We start from the raw sequence: 22,029 nt of genomic DNA, 5'->3' as shown, positions 1-22,029 counted from the left end.
TTATTTAGTTATAAAAAAAAGGTTGAATGGTTCACGTTTAAATTGCAGCTATGGTAGATTAGCTTCGTACAGGATACTAGCAGAGTAAACTTGACAATAATGTAAAGAGACATTATCAACTATATGAAAAAAATGTCTGTTTTTGCTTATTATAAAACAGCGGCCATGGTTTTTCATCACATAAGCTCCAGCTATCCTTTGTATTACAAAAATATATATTCATATATATGTTTAGCGCCTAAGACACAAATATACAAAATGGGGATTCGATGGAGAAATTCAGCTAATGGAGTTTAACCATACAATACACATTATGAGGTAACTGCATTTTCACTTTAAAAACATAAATAAAATCCAACATAAATCCAACTGTACCATTTAAGACTTCTTTGGTTTGTGTCACCAGGAATGTTAATTCAGTAGTATTTGACTTGCCATACCTGAGCGATCAATTCCAGGACTGACTAGCTTAGGCTAGAGAGAACACCAGGGAGTGAGAACAAAGATGGTGACTGTACCTGCTGTTTGGCTGACTTTAGATCCGATTGAATTATCCATTGAAGAGTTTTAGGAACCCAACAACCTCAATGGAATCATTAATAATGTCACTTAATATTCTACATCATTATTAAGCTATTTACCAAGATTTACCGGTAACTAATGGAGTTTAACCATACAATACACTTGTATTCTTTAGTTTTAAGTTAGAGAGGGCGCCACATCAAAAACTGCACAGCTTCTAATATCTCTGCTATTTTAAGATGTTTTTTTGAGCAATTTTTTAAATACATTTCTAGAAAGGGTTAATAATTTGGTGCACCAATTGTTAAGTTATATGTAACCACTAATTACAGTGCTCTCCCTTTATAAGGCGGCCATTTATACTGCGGAACAGGTTATAAGGCGGTACGGTCATGGCTCCCATTTGCCCCATAATGCCATTACACTAACACTAGTATTCTCATTATAAGGCTGAACACAAATAGCACGGTCTCTTATCTATGGCTCCCGACTACAGCGTTATAAACGGGGAGCACTGTATTTTTAAGCTGCTATTTAAAAAAAACACCTAACTCAAAGTAAAATATGTAAAATCAATCATAGTGAAATGTAGTATTTAGTTTGGACAATGTATGACAACAGAGGAACTTAGCCTAAAAGCTGCTTCAGCTATTGAAAGACTTTATGACAATGTGGCAACAGTCAGTGTGAAGAAATGTGTAGGGTAGTAAGAACGGGCTAAATTAACCTGGGGAAAATACAATCTGTACTAAGTGGAGCCATTATAGAGACAGCTATGGACTAACACAACGGATAATAGGATTATGGACAACAAAACAAAATGAACTATAGGTAATTCTGAAGACATGTACAGTGTGTGTTTCAGTCACACATCTGACAACATTAATAAAGTCCCACACTCCGCACACAACCGATAATCCAGGCAAGTCTTGCTGTCTGCATAAACTGCCTGAAAGGATGGGTGTGAAAAGCTAAAAAGGTCAAAGATGATTCAGGTATAATTGGCCATGACTTCTTTGGGAGTGCATAGAGTTAAAAGTTGAAAAGTTCATGTAGAAATATGGCTGGACCCTCAGGCTTGTGTTGAAATCCGACAGGCTGAGTAAAGGGGGGGTGGGGGCATCATGAAACAAGATAACTATGCCTATATCGAGAAGGCCTTAACACGTGAAACTACATATTGTTGCCAATAGTGTAGTATTATAATTAATTTATTTATAACATAGTAGCTATCAAGTCTGTGAGAGAATGGTAGTATTCAAATCTGTTGCTGTTTAGATCACTAAAATAGACCCCTGTAAATTGCAAAGAAAGGGATACTTTGTATAACATCTGCATTTCATACCTGTTTAAGACCCTATAATGTTTGTTCACTGTCATTCTCTATTGTTGTTTCTGCTTTGATCTTCACTTATTCTGCTTCTAAAAGCTACATTTAATAGGTGCTATAACAGAGCAGGGAGGGGGTTAAATTCCTCCCTGCCAAACACACGTACAAATATGTGTTGATTATTATTTGCTAATTTATTATTTGTTAATTATCACCTGCACCTGGCTAGTATTGTAAATTAGAGCCAGGTGCAGGGTATTAAAAGGAGAGCAGTCAGTCTTTTCAGGGCTGCTGCTGTGTGGAGAGCCCGATTGAAGGTGTGTTCAATCGTTCTAAAAGGTATAGTGTAAAGCCTTTTTGCTGTCTTCTTTAAAAAATGTGTGTTTTTTTAGCCGGTAAACAGCTCAGCTGTCCAGTTCATTAGTAGAATAGGTTCCTGACAAACGTTTAATTAGCGCTCCAAAGGAGCTAGGCGTTTATTTTTCATTAAAAGTGCGTGTAAACGCTAAACCTCCATTTCTGTGTGCTGGATCTCATTTTAAAAGAGGCAAACTAACGACCGTGAGTGTGGCCGTGTTACACATGGTGGCAGCATGTGTGGGCGCCCCTAGAGACCCAGAAATGGACACAAATTTAAAAGAATTGATCGCAAGAATCAATAAAAATACGGCGGAACAGGAAGTAAGCAACCGCCGACTTCAGGTGAAGCCCTGCTGTCTCCAGCACCCGAGGAGGTGAAGCCCCGCTGTCTCCAGCACTCGAGGAGATGAAGTCCAGCTGTCTCCAGCACCTGAGGAGGTGAAGCCACGCTGTCTCCAGCACCCGAGGAGGTGAAGCCGGCGCTGCCTCCTGAGCCAGAGGAGGTGGAACTGCTGCCGTCTCCAGATCCACAGGTTGCAATCAAGAGGGAGGAGGATCTCAGTGTATCAAGATCACGCTCCCCCCGCAACAATACTGTTTTTCTGTTCCCACAATATGCCACTCATTTCAGTCAGAGCATCGGCATTGTTGCAGGAGAGGGAGCATGAACTGGATACACTGTGATGTTTAGAAGAAAAAACTATCTTTCTCCTGGTGAACGTTCCCAAGGAAAGGTTTAAAAAAAGCAGTTCCCTACTTTATATGTGTGAATAAAAAAAATAAAAAAAACTATTGGGAACATGTTGAACACAAAAACTGCTGCAATATGGACAACATGGGGTACAGCAACGGTAAAGTAATGTGTTTCTTGTAAACATTGCAGGGGGTTCTTTAACATTTTCAATGGTTTTAGTCTTTTTAACAATGTAATAGCACAGAGACCATCATTTGAAACATTGTTTGCCAAAAAAAAAATCAGCCCTACCTTCCACAAGACCTTTAAACAGTGATTAGCTGAAGCCTTCAATGGCAGCCTGACATACTTGGAACTCTGACGTATTTCTAGAATAGCCAGAAATTCTACAAGTTGCAGGGTGCTATTCATTAGTTAACCATAAGCATTCATCATTCCCATATCGTATTCTACTAATTTGAGGCTAATAGCTAGCTTAACCCTTTAACCCTTTGATTCCCCATGTTGATTCTGAACAACAGCAATTCTGTGCATCCCTGGGAATTAATGGGTTAAGAACCAGGCTTTTGGCATGTCATCAGCATTACATCAGAACAATATCAAACCTTTAATTCCTTTAGGGTGAACAGATGAAAAAAGGTTAAACCCCACCCTACCACATGAAAACTAAACATTTTTAGTGGTACATTTTTGGTCATATTCTTGTCATTTTCAGGTAAATGAGTGATACCAAAGCTTCAAAATTCAATATTATAAATATACTGTAGAGGGCCCTATTCTGAAGCAAATAGCGAGTTCAGAGGGAGGAATAAAGGAAATGTAACGGTATAAATGTAACCTAGAAGTCATGGGTTATTGTGGCAGGGAGAAAGCCCTGCCGATGCACAGGTGTGAGTGTGTGTGGTGAAACTGTGTTGGCAGGGAGGGGGTTAAATTCCTCCCTGCAGATACACACAGGAATGTGGCTGGAGCTGTAAATTGAATAATGGGTGATTAATTAGGCTCCAGTCACAGGGTATAAAAAGGGTGATCATGATCACGGGTGTTAATGTTAGACTTGATGCTGGTGATAGAGGTGATGGTGGTTATTACTGTGCTGTGTACTGTTGGTGTTTAGGGGTGTTTTTGTGAAGCTGTGCTTCCTTGTAAGCGGTGGCTCGGCCTGAAACCACAGGGTATGTAAAGTGTGTCTTGTCTTGTTTAAATGTTTGTTTTTGCCACCGTGTCTGTTGATTTTGTTCCGTTGTTTTATTATTACTGTTATTAAATGTGTGCAATAGTGCTTAAACTTGCAGCTTGTCTCTGCTTCCTGACATTCACCAGCCTGGGCTGTGACACTATCCTTACCACAGTTATATTTTGAAAAACATAGAAGTACAGAATACCCATCACACAGCTTGATTTTACCTTCTGCTAGACTACCCAAATAAAGTGAATACAAAAAGAAGTTATTTTACGAACATGACACAGATGGCCAGATATTTTGATGAAAAAACTTCGTAGGAGGCTGCTTCAGGACATGAAAATGCTTTAATGTGGGAGGGTTCGGGATAATGCATGTTTTTTCTTTGTTTAGTTTGACTATGCTGGCTACCCAAGGGTTCATTCAACCAGGCGCAATTATCATAACATTTTAAGTGACAACAGCTAATTATCTTGAGAAGTACTGTGATGTCACCACACACTGATGCAATTTCATAGTTTCCAAGTTTGTACATGTATTCTTTCAGAATACAAATGCTATCGTCAGGTCACTAATGACAATAGATAAAAGTATATTTCTATTTCAAGCCTTGACTCTTCAGATCACTTATCACCTTACTTCAGCTATGGCCTTAAGGCAACAGTCAGTTAGAATATACGCAGAATTGAAGCACAGCAATGAAGCCTAGAGATTCAGATTACAACTAATTCTGTTTGCACATTCACTCATGTACAAATATAAATGTTACTTGTGGTCTGCTCCATACAAAATATATTTTGCGCAGAACAGAATCTGCACAGATTCTGTTTCACCATAGATATATGTAACAAAACTACATCAGCGATAAAAGGCACTGATTCAAAAGAACAGACGTGTATATAACTGCACCTAAACTCAGGTCAAAGCACCTTAACACAGACTATATAAAAAAAATGATTTAACTGTAAAATTCCTCTTTAAAACATACAATCAGATTTATGCCTGAACTGGACTGGCTTTTATAGGAAGACTTCTTCTGCAAAACAATTAAAAGGCTTGGTATTCTTTCTATACAAATTGTTCTTGTGGTTTCAATATATAAATAATTATAGTCCCAGTCTAATTATTTTAATGACAGAAGATTAGTTAAGGTATGTATGTGTATGTCCTGGCTGATACAGTAGTAGGCCTGAAAGGTTGAAATCATTTCCAACTACGCCCTCCATTTTGTGTTTTGTCCTTATCAATTAGCAACCTCAAAACATGGAAAGATATAGTCTTACATATAATTGTTCAAATCCTTAGGCATTTCTGTGGGAACAAAAGTTGCACAGTATTAGAGCTAGCCACGATGGTTGCTTCAGATACTTTGTGATACTGCAAATATGACCCCAAGTTACCTAGGCTGCATACATATAAAACTGAAGTTGTAACTGAAAATTGCAGCAATTTTCCAACTATTTTGTTATTACAATAGGCACCCGTGACTCAACAAATTAGACAGCTAATTCGGAGTAGTGGTCAAGTATCACTATGCATGCTTTTTTGTTTTCACTTCATGGCAAGACAGCTGTTACATCAAAAGACAGCAATAACAACATGGGCCATATTTTGAAGTACAAAGGCAAATTTCATACAGAGATAAAGGGTCAACGGCTGTCGTAAGGGGAAAACAGGAGTACATGATCGGACTTTGACCATAGACGCTTATTTAATGACCATTGCTATTCATGAGGGACAACTGACATGTGTAGTTCAGCCCCAAGGACATTCATTCCTGAAGGAATATTTTAAACAAATTGAGATGAAGGTTAATGAATACCTCATTATCATAAAGGTTTCATTGGTTCTGAATGTCAACCTGCTAATCATAAATCTGAACCACAGCACAATGCTGTCGACAACGGAGCATGGGCGTCCACAGAATTAATTCTAGGGGAGGGGCAAGGTGTTTAAAAGTAGTCGGGTAACTTGGTTTTGTATTGCATAATAATTCTTCTAAGCCTCATTTACATTAACAACTCAGACTTAAGCTAAAATCAGATGAAAACCAATACTGTAAATGTGTCTCCATTAGGCTTGCCCACAGTTCTGTTGGTAATTTTATTTAAATATAGATTTAAATAAATAAAAATAAAATAAACTTTGCACAGTGGAACTTTGACAGTAGCTCATACCCAAACGGCAATTAACAGTGGTAACCCTAGCCTCCATATTGACTCCGATTATCAAATTCAGATTAACGAATGTAAAGAAATACAAAGTAACATTCTTTAATCGAATTAGTAATAAGGTACCTTACTGGTCCAGGTTTCTTTGCGCTCCTGGTTGTTTGAATGTGTTCTTTAATGTCGCACTGCCTTTCTCCCCCTGTCTGCACACTGAACGCACAACTTGTTTCCAGCCAGAAAAAAGGTCCTGCCCAAGAATCTCTGGACAGCAGCTTGTTATCCTTTTGATCAGCTTAGTGTGCTTTCCTATAGCTTTCAAAAACATGATATCATCACCCAAATAGATGACTCCTCTGTGCTACTGCATACCACTAATTGAGACAGTTAAGGGTTAAATGTAACACAGATCGATTTTTTTTGTTTTCTCACTATTTATTATTTAGATGTGTAAAGTAAATTACACTAATTAATTAAGACTGGGTCATTTTATATGCATTCTGAGACCAAAAAAAGGTCAAAGGTCAAATGTCATGGTAATGCATTTTAACAAGACCAATTCACATATTTGTTCTTAACCATTTTTTTGTCTGAAAAAGAGGACTGTAGTTTCGTTCTTGTTTTGTTATTTATAAATGTGACGGCGTAGCCGTGTGTTTTATTTAGCACTCAAGGTGGGTGTGTTAGGAGTGAGAGCGGAGACAGCGAGAGGAGCAAGAGAAAAACAAAACTAAAAATTTAATCTATAGGGTCAGGAAAGGCGTTTGCTCAGCCTGACCTGGGTTTTGTTTATATTTTGTGTTCGTGATTTTGTTTTGTTTAACCTTTTTAATTCGCTCTGTGAGCAAGTCCTTCTGTTAAAACCTTTTATTTATTTTTGTATTATCTCAATAAACGGCGCGCACAGCGTCTTCTTTTTGAACTGCAGTACTGCCTGGTGTCAGTGTTTCCCTTCCTGCTTCTGACCTGACGTCACCGCACAGCCACCCTGTCACAGTGACCTTTAAATTGTATAGCTTTAAAACATTTCTTTATATCTATCCTTTGAAACAAAACAAATAAATGCATGTCTTCTGGCAAAATATTAAGATATAATGAATTATATGCAGTAAAAAGCACTCGAGTAAGTGTCAGTCAGCACATGGATTTCCTACAAGAAATCAGTTTTTAGGAATTCAGAAATGTTCCCTATATCTGTGTGCCTCATAGTTACTCTGTGTTTTAGAAGCAGTGTTAGCCCATTGAGTACATCATTTTTGCCCACTTTTTACACTTACAGGCAGCACATTTCAGTGTCTCTTTTTTGTATATATGGGATATGATCGCTCATTGTGATTAATTCAACTTCCTCTGCTGGTACATGTGTGATCAAGGATGCTTTTCTAAATGGAATGAGGTTTAAAAAACATTTGGAAGCAAACTTTCCTTTCACTCTGGGCGCTGGCATCTTCTTCACGCGTCCTTTTAGAACTACAGTAAATGAGACAAAACACGACGCAAAACATATGCAAATTAGCAGAATGGTAATGATTCGTCACGCACACATGACCTTTCCTTAGCCCTACCTTAAATTAACAGAATATTCAGGAGTCATTTACTTGCCAGCACTCCCCTTTGAAAATGACCTTGAGCACTGTTTAATGCGTTTTGGTTTCTGAATTAAAACACAGAAACTGTTAATTGTGAAATTAATTCGTAAAGGAGAGGTGAAAAGTCGGAAGAAAACACCGAAAGCCAGAAACCCTAGTGTGTGTGTATATATATATATAACTCATCGACACGTAGGAGACAGGATGTCTCTCAGAGAAAATTAGAGGTAGTCTGTTTTTATTTGTTTATTTGAAAATTCAACTGAATATACATTTTTTTTAAATGCAACACAGTTCTAAAGATCAGTCTATTAATTTTCCTGAAAAACGTTGTACAACTATTGTTTTTTTTTTGTAAATTCAGATTCCAGGGGGTTGGGGGGGAGGGCAAGTGCCCCACCTTGCACCTATCTGCAGATGTCCATGCAACTCAGTGTTATTGAACGCTGTGCAATCAAATCTAAACTAACGACAGCCTAATTTAAAAATGTAAAGTGATCACCATTGTCTAAACATGTAATCCGAATAGTTAAAAAAAAAAAATCTGAAAAATTAAGTCATACTAGTCTGGTCCCAAATCTTAAAAAGAGGTCTGGAAAGTGGGTTATAAGGCATTTTGTGTTAAAATGTGGTATACAATGGATACCTAATGATTTTGACCTGCTGAATCCAAAAATGCTGTCTATCAAGCTGAAATTTGTGTTTTTGACCCTCAAAATTAGGAAAAAACAAAATGGCCACCAACTGTACTGTATACCTCTATAATAACTTCTGAGCTATCTGAGATAGAATGATGATCTAAGTGTCTTTTCCTACATTTTAGGCATCCATTAAAACTAAAATTAAAACTATATGAACATATCTTAAAGGGGTTTCCAGGTATGGTCAAAGTTATTTTCAAAATGGCGGCCATACAAATATTGATTAGCTAGGCATTTATGTACAGCGAGTATGTAGTTATTACTGTGGATGAAGCTTTGTTCTGCAAGTTGATGCAACTTAAATGCAGAACAAGGGCAGCAGTGTGGAGTAGTGGTTAGGGCTCTGGAATCTTGACTGGAGGGTCGTGGGTTCAATCCCAGGTGGGGGACACTGCTGCTGTAGGCCTGAGCAAGGCATTTTACCTAGACTGCTCCAGTAAAAACCCAACTGTATAAATGTGTAATTGTATGTAAAAATAATGTGATATCTTGTAACAACTGTAAGTCGCCCTGGATAAGGGCGTCTGCTAAGAAATAAATAATAATAATAATAATAATAATAATAATAATAATAATAATAATAATAATATTAAATTGGCAAATAAAGAGTATCATGAGTTTCTGATCCCTAGACGTGGTGGTCTTCACACTGCAATAAAGAGTATCAAAAGTTCCTGATCCCTAGACTTGGTGGTCTTCACACTGCAATAAAGAGTATCAAGAGTTTCTGATCCCAAGACTTGGTGGTCTTCAGACTGCAATAAAGAGTATCAAGAGTTTCTGATACCTAGACGTGGTGGTCTTCACACTGCAATGAAGAGTATCATGAGTTTCTGATCCCTAGACTTGGTGGTCTTCACACTGCAATGAAAAGTATGAGTTTCTGATCCCTAGATGTGGTGGTCTTCACACTGCAATAAAGAGTATCAAAAGTTCCTGATCCCTAGACTTGGTGGTCTTCACACTGCAATAAAGAGTATCAAAAGTTTCTGATCCCTAGACTTGGTGGTCTTCGCACTGCAATAAAGAGTATCAAGAGTTTCTGATCCCTAGACTTGGTGGTCTTCACACTGCTGTGAACTTCTTGAACTTCAGTGATACAACCTCATTCCTGTCTGGCCACACCAAGAAAACAGCTTTCAGTTTTTTTCCAGCACAAAGAACTGCTTCGTGGCATTGGACAAGAACCTTTACTGAGGAAACAATGGTGAATGTAGAGTCATTCATATGTAGAGTTTACAAAGTTCCCAATGTGGTCACAACAGACAAAGCAAGAGTTATACTTTTCAATAAAGCAGTGCGCCCTGAAACATCTATCCCCAACAACCTATGCTGTGAGGCACCATATCAGAAGGGCACATTTTCAAGCCTTAATTTGGTTTGAACCCACTCGCTTGAAACCTAACCTTCCACCTGCCACAACAATGGGATGGGAACTCAAGGATGACACCAGTTCTCCTATCTCTTCCACCTGTACCTGCATCCTGAATGCAACTCATAACATGTGGCTGCACCACTAGATGCTCTTCTCTGAGGTGCAAATGTAGAAAATCCAGACTACCTTGTACTGGTACTTGCAAATGTGTAGGAGACTGTAGAACAAAAATAACAATTAACAGTTATGCCGATATAATTTGCAACAGAAAATTTACTAATACTTTATCTTTATTTTTATATTCTTTGTGTGGTGCATAAACTTATCCATGTGTTAAAATTATCATGTATGAATTTTTAAGTCCATCACTTTGAAAATAACTTTTACCATACCTAGAAACCCCTTTAAGACATGTTCATACAGTTTTTGGTTTTAATGGATTTGTGGATGCCTAAAATGTAGGAAAAGACACTTAGATCATCATTCTTTCCCAGTTAATTCAGAAGTTATAGATAGGGATCTACCTAAATCGCGATTTTGCGGATTTTGCGGATTTTGCGGATTTTGCGGATTTTGCGGAAATCGTGAAATTGAGGGGTCACCGCGAAATTAACCTCTTAGGGGCCAATGCATACAAACAAGTACGGAGAGGAAAAAAAAAGGAAACCTTGTTTAAATGAACTACTGAACAACGCAAGCAACACAAACTACGTATCTTCCTTCTGTAGATAGCCCTTTTTGATTCCTTCGCCGTCCTGTGTGCATTGCAAAAAAAACAAAACAAACAAAAAACGTCCACAACTAACATGTACAAAAGAAATTCTCTGAAGCAGTTAACGTTCTTGTTTACTATTCAAATAACAAAGTTTTAATCAGCCTATCCGTGCGTCTTTACTGCTTTTATGTGACCTGTACTGTGCAGGATGAGGCGGGACAAAGTTGGTGCTGCATTGTTTTGATTTAGGTTGCTAAAATCTAGTTTTCAGCATTGGAGGCAAAATAATAGAAATGGACGACAAAAAAAGCAAAGTATATTGACTGTGGACTGTGGTCCAGTGGTTAAAGAAAAGGGCTTGTAACCAGGAGGTCCCCGGTTCAAATCCCACCTCAGCCACTGACTCATTGTGTGACCCTGAGCAAGTCACTTCACCTCCTTGTGCTCCGTCTTTCGGGTGAGACGCTGTTGTAAGTGACTCTGCAGCTGATGCATAGTTCACACACCCTAGTCTCTGTAAGTCGCCTTGGATAAAGGCGTCTGCTAAATAAACTAATAATATATTTCGGCTGATGATCGTTTCAAGATATTTCCCAAAGAAACTGTACTGACTGAGGTAATTGTTTTGCATATCTTAATGTGTCTTTGGAGAAAATACGATTGATCGCTATTTAGCTTCAGAATCACACATTAAACAAAAGGCTACTACAGAGGCTGCTGAACAGAACGTAAAATAAACAGCTTTCAGAAACCAAACTGGAAAGTCAGCCCAGACAAGAAGTATTCCTGTCTGCAAGTTAAATCAGTACTAAAACGATCCAGCACAGCCAGCTCGCTTCAACTTGCTGCTTACTTTTTTGCAGTTGGAATTTTAGACCCGAATAGCCACGTCTTCTTTGTTTTGACTCGGTACTAATAAAATAAATTATTGGACGGGACAAATAACATGACAATGAACGTGCTGCATACATTGCCTTTATTAAAGTATGACAGATGCCCTTGTGTAACCGAGTTTTTGAGCTGTTTCTAATCGATTTCCACATCTGTATATCTTGGCAGAGCTTTGCCTTAACTTCCAACCAATTCAGTGGATGCAGACGTGCAGTCTCAATGTATGGGCAAGTCAACTGCTGGGGGACGCTGCATGCTTGCCTTTATGAACAAATTACAGCACTGTTTTAATAAGGAGGCAAGTACCACTATTTTTAGGCTTTATAGTGTTGTGAAATACTGGCTACTTAGGTTTATTTAATGTTTAAACAGGTCCGCGAAATGTCCGCGAAATCCTAAATTTTATTCCGCAACATACCCGTGAAAAATACGTAAATTTACCGCGATGTAAGTAGACCCCTAGTTATAGAGGTATACAGTACAGTTGGCAGCCATTTTGTTTTTCCCAATTTTGAAGGGTCAAAAACACAAATTTCAGCTTGGTATACAGCATTATTGGATACAGGAGGTCAAAATCATTGGGAATCCATTGTATACCACATTTTAACACAAAATGCCTTATTAAGTCTCTTTTTCTGAGAATGGAACCAGACTATTCAGTGTAAATGGTCATACTCCTCGTCCAGGCCCTGGTACTCTCCCGCCTAGACTACTGCAACTCCTTCCTGGCCGGCTGCCCTGCGTCAGCCACCCGTCTGCTCCAGCTCATCCAGAACTCCGCTGCTCACCTGGTGTTCTCTCTGCCTCGCTTCTCCTATGCTACTCCACTGCTACGCTCACTCCACTGGCTCCCGATCACCGCTTGCATCCAGTTCAAGACTCTTGTACTCGTCTACCGATGTCTTGACCAGACTGCACCAAGCTACCTGCAGACCCTCATCTCTCCTTACACCCCCACCCGACCTCTCCGCTCCGCCTGCACTAGAAGACTGGCTGTACCTCTTCTACGCTCCCCTGCCTCCAGAGCCCGCTCCTTCTCCACCCTCACCCCGCAGTGGTGGAACGACCTTCCTACGGATGTCAAGACTGCCCAGTCCCTGAGCACCTTCCGGCGCCTCCTCAAGACACACCTCTTCAAGGGGCTTCCGAGTGGCGCATCCAGTAAAGGCGCTCCGTGTGGAGTGCAGGATGCGCCCTATAGTCTGGACGTCGCCAGTTCGAGTCCATGCTATTCCTTTGCCGACCGAGGACGGGAGCTCCCAGGGGGCGGCGCTCAATTGGCCGAGCGTCGCCCGGGGGGAGGGAGGGTTAGGTCGGCCAGGGTGTCCTCGGCTCACCGCGCACCAGCGACCCCTGTGGTCTGGCCAGGCGCCTGCGGGCTTGCCTGGAAGCTGCCCAGGGCAGCGTTGTCCTCCGACGCTGTAGCTCTGGGTGGCTGCATGGTGAGTCTGCAGTGTGTAAAAAAGCGGGCGGCTGACGGCAAACGCTTCGGAGGACAGCGTGTGTTCGTCTTCGCCCCTCCCGAGTCAGCGCAGGGGTGGTAGCGGTGGGCTGAGCCTAAAAATAATTGGACACTATTAAATTGGGGAGAAAACAATAAAAATAATTGGCGACCACTAAATAAAAATAAATAAATAAATAAATAAATACATAAAAAAGACACACCTCTTCAGGCAACACCTGTAAAACTCAACTCTTCCCTTCTAGACAATATAGCACTCTGCCTTTAATGCACTTTAACTTGCACTTATCTGCTCCCTATTTTACTGTATTTAATCCTGCACTTAACCCAATCTGTAGTATTTTGTATTTCACTTGCACTCATATCTAACCCTGACGTAACTATTAACATTGTTATCTGCTCTTGAACTGCCCCGGTATCAAATCATACTGTGTTTTGTATTTGCTCTTATTAGGACTGAAGTCCCTGTATTTTGTATCTTACTCAATTGTACTGTTATTCTTGATGTGCATTTTTTGTATATAACTGTAAATCGCCCTGGGTAAAGGTGTCTGCTAAGAAATAAATAATAATAATAATAATAATAATAATAATAATAATAATAATAATAATAATAATAATAATAATACTGCATCTGTGTTATGCCAACTTGGACCAACTTCTTGTTGCCTGGATAAGTCGGGAGGTGAACTTCAGTACAATCCTGACAAGGTGTGCCGCATCACGACTGCATGTTGTATCTTGCACAACACTGTAGTCAGAAGGGGACCAAGATGTGCCTTACCCCACAGAACACGACACAGCAGTGCCAGCAGCAGCGAGACGTGCCTTACCCCACAGAACACGACACAGCAGTGCCAGCAGCAGCGAGATGTGCCTTACCCCACAGAACACGACACAGCAGTGCCAGCAGCAGCAGCAGCAGCAGCAACACTGTTACAGCAGATGCGAGCAGACAATGTAGCACAGAAAGAAATTCTTTAATAGTTAAAAAATAAAATAAACAAAAGTATATTTTTTAGACAGAATAAAAAATATATACAAAAATAATATTATCTTTTTAATGTTCAGCCCCTTAATAGGCAGCAGTGTGGAGTAGTGGTTAGGGTTCTGGACTCTTGACCGGAGGGTCGTGGGTTCAATTCCAGGTGGGGGACACTGCTGCTGTTCCCTTGAGCAAGGTACTTTACCTAGATTGCTCCAGTAAAAACCCAACTGTATAAATGGGTAATTGTATGTAAAAATAATGTGATATCTTGTAACAATTGTAAGTCGCCCTGGATAAGGGCGTCTGCTAAGAAATAAATAATAATAATAGCTAGCTTGCTCCAAGTGTAAAATTAAACAAAATAAATCCAGTATTTTTTCAAAGACTGATATAGAATAAATGACCCTTTTTAAATAGCTCTTTTTTGAGTAGGCCTTTAACCTACTTATTAGTTAGTAGGCCTAAAAGCTGATTTACATTGCAGAGAAGGAAATCACAACTGCAAAAACACACCACATTACAAAAAAGATCTCAGCAGTCTACCAAGTTTTTGAGTTTTCAATATTTTAAATATAGTTTCCACAATCTTTTTTATTTTATTTTTGGAGTGTAACAAAACTGTAAGCGTTGGTGATTTTAATGATTTTTCACTCAATACGGCTGATTATTTACTTAGTTTATAGAAAAAACAACGTTGTAGCACTTGTTTCTACATGAAGTCCTCTTTATACAAATCCCCATTAATAAAACAAATTTAATGTCTACTGAGCGGTTTGGATAAAATAGATTTTTACTGTAGCCATTATTTTGCATAAATACAATTTAAAAAACAAAAAAACCTCTAGAAATAGTTCAAAAGGATTTTTGTAAGAATGTCTTTTATCATTATGGGTTTCTTGGTGCCATGACCAGGGCATTAAGGTTAAAGATTTTCCTCACAGGAGGAGATATAAAGCATTCTTTGAACCCCAACAAATTTCTATTTTTCATATTCAACAACCTGGGGATGTCTTTCTTTTTTATAAAAACAAAAAAAAACGAACTTGTCTGTGGGAAGCTTTGACCTGAAATCAGGCTGTCCCGACAGGCTCTGAGGCAGTCCAGTCCTCTTTTATTGTTGTGCAATTGCTGTTTATGCCAGACCAAATACATTTCCAGTTTACAGGATTTGAATTAATGAAACATTGTAGAGGGCTGAGGATTTAAAGACAATCCCACAGACATTTCTTTCTAATGGCGAGGTTGTCCAGCAGTCGTCCAATTGTTGTACCAGACTGCTTTGCAAACGGATTTCTTTTTAAGCCTATGGAAAAAAAAAAAGTGGTCACAACATCAAAGGCAATTCCACTATGTGTCTCATTAGCACCCTCTGCAGGTCCAACAGTATATGGATTTGTTTGAATTTAGGATTCGACTGAAAAGAATCCACAAATAAAGAAAAATGAATAAACCATTTTAGAGAATTTCTAATAAAAAGGCAAAAAATAATGTTCTGGGATAATACTTTATACTTTGAATTACACTGAACATAGTAAATTCAATATTTTAATATATTACTTAAAACTAGAGGGTGTTTAAAAATAGAACAATGCTATATTCCATAGTGTTATTTTCTTTGACATGTACAGCATGTGCAACAACGGGAACTTGAGATCCACAGATATTAAGCCATCGCCATTACTCTGTAGAAATGTAGGTTTTATGTAGTCGGTATTTCCATGACACAAAGAAGTTACATTCGGTTTTATTTTATTGTATTATGTTATCAACACTAAACAATATTAAAATGCTCACCAAAACAAATAATGAAATAAAATGATAGATGGAAGAGGTGCCTAAATCAAAAGATACTGGTGTGTGACGTCTAGTTAAGATTTGTGGTACTATTATTTCACTTGAAAGAAAAACTTCGAAACGCCAATGGCAGTGTTTACAGGAGTCGCCTACCAAATGACAATTACAAATACAATGTCTCCCTCTAGTGTTAAAAGCCTGTTACTACAAGTACAAAAAATGATATATATATACAGCTCTGAAAAAAATTAAGAGACCACTGCAAAATTATCAGTTTCTCTGGTTTTACTATTTATAGGTATGTGTTTGGGTAAAATGAACATTTTTGTTTTATTCTATAAACTACTGACAACATTCCTCCCAAATTCCAAATAAAAATATTGTCATTTAGAGCATTTAGTTGCAGAAAATGACAACTGGTCAAAATAACAAAAAAGATGCAGTGTTGTCAGACCTCGAATAATGCAAAGAAAATAAGTTCATATTTATTTTTAAACAACACAATACTAATGTTTTAACTTAGTAAGAGTTCAGAAATCAATATTTGGTGGAATAACCCTGATTTTCAAGCACAGCTTTCATGCGTCTTGGCATGCTCTCCACCAGTCTTTCACATTGATGTTGGGTGACTTTATGCCACTCCTGGCACAAAAATTCAAGCAGCTCGGCTTTGTTTGATGGCTTGTGACCATCCATCTTCCTCTTGATCACATTCCAGAGGTTTTCAATGGGGTTCAGGTCTGGAGATTGGGCTGGCCATGACAGGGTCTTGATCTGGTGGTCCTCCATCCACACCTTGATTGCCCTGGCTGTGTGGCATGGAGCATTGTCCTGCTGGAAAAAACAATCCTCAGAGTTGGGGAACATTGTCAGAGCAGAAGGAAGCAAGTTTTCTTCCAGGACAACCTTGTACTTGGCTTGATTCATGCGTCCTTCACAAAGACAAATCTGCCCGATTCCAGCCTTGCTGAAGCACCCCCAGATGAGTCCAATTTTCAGCTTTGCCCAACACCTGGTCGTCTAATGGTGAGACGGAGACCTGGAGAGGCCTACAAGCCACAGTGTCTCGCACCCACTGTGAAATGTGGTGGAGGATCGGTGATGATCTGGGGGTGATCTGGCAGCTTTGGGGCTCCCGGAGTCCCGGCATTCTCATGGTGACTCAGGCCTCTTCAAACGGCCTTTTCAAACGGCCTTGGCTGGTCAATGCCTTCACGAGCACCATCTTGAAGTGGAAGGGTTTCGTGTAGTACTCTCCACGGAGCAGACGCTCTCCTCCTTGATGTAAACACAGCACCTGTCTGTGTAGCATGGCGATGCAGATGCCCCCAAGCTGTGGCACAGACGCCTTTTGAGTTCCGCGCTGCCTCCCCGGGCACGCCCCGCAGCCAATCAGGACCTCCCGATCGACTCAGCACTGGTCAAGCCTGCCTGCTCAATTAATTGCTTAGCAAAGTGTCTCCTGTTGCGTGTTCCAGCGGCTTCCGTAAAGGCACACAAGCACTCAAGAACCAGCGACAGGGTCTCCCTGCCACATACTTTGATATTTTTTTTCTAAGCAGAACACAATTTATTTAAGTGTTCTGTTATATTACAGGTTGTTATTACCACAAGTCAAACAGCAGCTCAGTCTAACCAGTGAAAAAAGTAACAAATCACAAAGCAAACAGCAAAACAGGGCATTTAGAGGGCAATAGAGTTGAATTGTCATATTTAATATCACATGACTTCTCAAGAACCAAGAACCAAAAAGACACATAGAGAAACAACACAGGCCTGCAGGCAAACTGGCAGCCAGTTTGAGTTTGATTAAGGGAGACAAATTATACAAATCTCCATGCTGGAGCAACAGAACTCAGGAACCATTCTGACAGATTTCCAACATAAAAAGATAAGGGAGGGGATCCCCAGTGGTTCACCTGGTAAAAGCACTCCTGGATAGTACCACACTACGTACGACTTGACAACACTGGATAACACATAATGAAGAATACTAGGTCTACTCTTATAAACCCAATTGTTCTTTGTTCATATTATTTTCTTAACTTGACAGTCTTTTATTATTTTTGATTATGCAACTCTTTAAACTTAAAACATGTATGAATTGGTGCTTTATAATAGTATCATACAGCACCTGTTGTGCAAATTGGTTGAAAAAAACAAACCCCTAGAACTCTAGATTAAAGGACATTTTTACTTTACACTTAGCAATGTCTGTCACAGAATAATACCTGCCAAGGTCAATAAGATGAACCAACTGTAACAATATCTGGAGCTGTTTTGTTCAACTGATGTAATGACCCTGTAATTAGCCAATGAAAAATGCATAGGCGAGATCAGCTAGCACTGAGACAAAAGTCCTTTGCCACTAATGCAATGAAAAGACAAAAAGTACTGTAGCTGTACATGGATTTTGCCCTCAAAGGCAAGCAACCTTTCACAGCATACAGTACATACACCGTATAAAATAAACTATTATATAATAATCATCATCCCTAAATATTTAAGAGTTACTACACCCTCCTGTGCATTTGGTTCCTTCAGGCTTCCTCATCTATCCATGTTTTATTTAGGTTTTGTATAGATTTTGCATTATGGATTTCTAAACTTTAGTAAGCACTCCATTGAGAAAATAAATTGAAAAAAGTTTGATCTTGTGGTATATTGGAGATTGATGATGACTAATATATTTTACATAACTAAAGTACTTCAGATCATCAAAAGCATGCATGCTGACAGAGAGACATACGGGATGTTCCTGGCATACTGTATCAGTGTCTGATATTCTTATTAACTTGAGCTAAAATGTCCTCTTCATCATACAATGACTGGATAAGCTGTTCCATGTGTAAAAAATGACTTCCAGACAGACAACCTCATACTGTACCCCCTAGATTACAATGCATGCAAAAAAGCATACTAAAGAATGTCCTTAGCAAGTTTCTTCAAAATTTGACAGGAGTTTCAGTAAATAAATGATTCAAAAGTGGGATAAGAGAAAGACAGCCTTCATACACATGGATTCAGGGCTTCCAAAACACAAACGCTGAACACACACAACATTCCAGGTTCTCACTTAGAGCCCTAAATTACAACTAAACTGAATGACGCTCTGGCTGAAGTTTAAATAGTACTTACACATGTCTAGATTCTTTCACTATAGCTCTATCAAGCTGTATGCTGGCTATATCATTTACATAGCATTTTAGAATATACATTCATGGTAGTTTGAATCTCTTCTTGTAACAAATGAACATGTAAAGTTTCAAGAAATATAGGAGAGCTCAAATATAGCCTCCAACAACGAATCACAAACCAGTACTCATGAATAAGTAGGTCACCTTAATCTAGATTCTGACACACTCAAGTGGTAATGCGTCTCCATTCACAGTGCTATTGAAATTACGTGAGCCGTTCTCTTGATACAGAACTAAAAATGTACGTGCAAATATGTACAGAACTGAGTTACAATCAAATCAGTTTCTGCGTGACTGAACCTGAAAAGTATTTTGAAGGTATGAAAAAAGGAAAACTGAATAAAAGATAAAAAAATGAAAGATTCTGTGTAGATTAGCTAAGTCAAATGTTCACAAAAGCAATGCAACCCTGCCCGGCACATATTTCAGTTGCTTTTCATTTTCATTTAACCTTTATTGAACAAATTCTCATTTACAACAGTGATCTGGTCAATAGGCAAACATCACAGCAGCACAAAGCAAACCAATACAACGTAGAAAAAAGTGAATTCAGATTCCAATTAAAAACATCCTCCGAAAAAAAAACTCTGTAGTATTAATTTTATTTGAAATTTATTCCAGCCATAAGCAGCCGCAAACTGAAATTAATTACACCCAAAAAGAGTGGTCATTCTGGGAAAAAACAATCTAATAAATGAATCTGATCTTAAATTGTAAACTGAAGCAGAGAACTGTAATAGGTTGCTCATACATAGTGGGGTTTTCCCAATCAGGATTCTATAAACTAACCTAAGCCAATGATCCAATCGCCTAGTGTGCGATGAAGGCCATTCAACCATAATATAAAGACAGCAGTGATGAGTAAGATAAGAAGCAACAATTATAAATCTTATAGCAGAATGGTATAAAGCACCAAGCTTCCCCAAAGCAGCTTTCGAGGACATTTACAGACAACATCACCATAATCCAGTATTGGAAGAAAAGACATCTGGACTACAGTATACCTAGCGGAACATGTAAAACATGATTTATTGCAAAACCAATTCTAGATTTCACTTTAGATTGAACTTTATCAATGTGAGGTTTAAAAGACAAAACACTGCCCAGCCAAATACCTAAATATTTATAAACTGCTACTTGTTTTAATACCCTTTGACTAGTGTATCACTGATTAGATCAACTATTCATTTCTATAAAGTGAGGTACAACATACAGTAGCTCTTTCCTTTGTGTTGATGCACATGTATTATAAGAGTCTCTCAAAGCACTGTATGTTTTGGGTTAAACATCCTTGTCTTGATTTTGGTGGATTGCCTTAACTTTTTTCAGCATGTCTATAAGTGGGGAACAAGCAGCTCAGTGTTTACGGTGCAGGGGAGGTCATGTGATCAAATGCATATTTTGAGTGTATTTAATTGATCTAAATCTCAGTTAGGGTCAATAACATATTTAGGTTATAAACCAGGAGATGTTGTTTATCACTCTTGCTGTGACAGCTAGGAAAGTCCCACTTGTCTGCATTACTTTGTCTGCATACTTACCACATTTAATCTCAGTTTGTGGAAGCCCTGTGACTTCACTTTGCAGTTTCATTACCCTCAACACTGTATTTTTCAAAATGATCAGATATCATTTACAGGAAATGCCAACAGATCTGATACTTTCACATGGGCTCACACCCATAATAACCACATAAAATACTGCTTTTGAACCCCTATGCAAACATGCATTTTGAAACTGTTCATTGCTATCCCACATAACAAATACTGCAGTACTTACCAGGGTATTTTATAGTGAAAAAATATGTTTTTTTGAATGGTGCTATAGTATTTTTTTATATAGGTATTCCTCGTTCATTGAATAACGATTTTAGAGATTACATTTACAGTATAAATTGAAAGTAGGAAAAAATTGAAGATGCAAAAATAGACATCTCAAAAACAGACCCCACAGCAGTGGAGTGAACTTGATGGCAATATTTGACCTGCTTTTTGTAATCTCCCTCTTAAGAGAGACGTCCTGGAGCATAGGACTACAGTCCGCCTCGAATTCCAATATACCTCCCTAGTGATATTTTGACATTGTAAACTCTGCAACAGCGTTATAACTTGCTTTTGCAAAGAAAAGACAGTCATACATTTTTAGCATATATTATTAAATTTCAATGACCAATTTAAAGGATGCTGAATAATAATTTAGCCAGTAAGAAAACTGCAGTACCAGTAAACACACTTTACTTTTCAGAGGGGTGGTATGCTTGAAAGAAATGCAACCCATTCGGACTAGAATTTATATTTTAAAATTAAATGAATCTTTAAAATGACTGCTTACCTATTTAGGGGCAGTCTGCAGTCCACGAAACCAGGCATTTAGATTGAAACAGCAATCAGCACAAATCTGTTTTCTGAATGTATTCGGTTTTTTCAAAAAAAATACTCCTCAAGTATCTGTATACTGATATCTGTATGTCTGATGAGTTGCTTTTTTTACTGTTTAGTGATGTATCAGAACAAAATCATTCCTGACTGTGACAGACACTGGCGTTACAAAGCCTTGAGTTCTTCAGGCGGACTGCTGGAGTGGCATGAAGGCTTGGCTCTCCGTCACTTGGCAACCACAGAAGCTTCATCGGCTCAACTTCCCTTAGAAAAAAAAACAACTCACAGAAAGAACAAGCGTTCGTTATTTTCTTCCGGGTTGGATTCCTGCAGCAGTTCGCACAACATAATCTTACAGTTTTTTTCTGATTTATGTATATAATGTTGATTTTTGTTCTATAATTCCAAACCCGATTTTAGAACTTTGATCCCGATGCTGAACGAATGATTTGTTGCTTATATCCTTGCGTGTTTGCAATCACGCAATAAGATACAAAAAATTTTTTTTGCACTTTTAAAAATAACATAGGCATCCCATTATCATTGTATTTTAATATAAATTAATAAAAAGATAAATAATATCGTTTTCAAGTTTATACAAAAACTAGCTGCGTTTCACTGCTGTAGGCGTGACTGCAGGACAGGAGGCATCTTGGAAGTTGTAGTTTTCCGTTTTCCGTAT

General features: G+C 38.6%; 1 protein-coding gene across 2 annotated transcripts in view; it reads right to left on the bottom strand.

Annotated features, from left to right (window-relative positions):
• The window catches only part of LOC117402976 (WD repeat-containing and planar cell polarity effector protein fritz homolog), a 94,260-nt gene extending 72,255 nt beyond the window's left edge, over positions 1-22,005 (bottom strand). The window contains exon 1 of one of the 2 annotated variants that reach the window (XM_059024439.1): positions 21,301-22,005. The gene's annotated coding sequence lies outside the window, so the exon portion shown is untranslated. The remainder of the gene's footprint in view (positions 1-21,300) is intronic. The other variant, XM_059024438.1, reaches the window with a different exon arrangement.
• Positions 22,006-22,029: the final 24 nt, after the last annotated feature.

The sequence above is a fragment of the Acipenser ruthenus genome, chromosome 5 (genome assembly GCF_902713425.1).
Source record: "Acipenser ruthenus chromosome 5, fAciRut3.2 maternal haplotype, whole genome shotgun sequence".
Taxonomy (NCBI): domain Eukaryota; kingdom Metazoa; phylum Chordata; class Actinopteri; order Acipenseriformes; family Acipenseridae; genus Acipenser; species Acipenser ruthenus.
The sequence above is the reverse complement of the archived record's forward strand: the minus strand, read 5'-3'. Positions and strand labels throughout refer to the sequence as shown.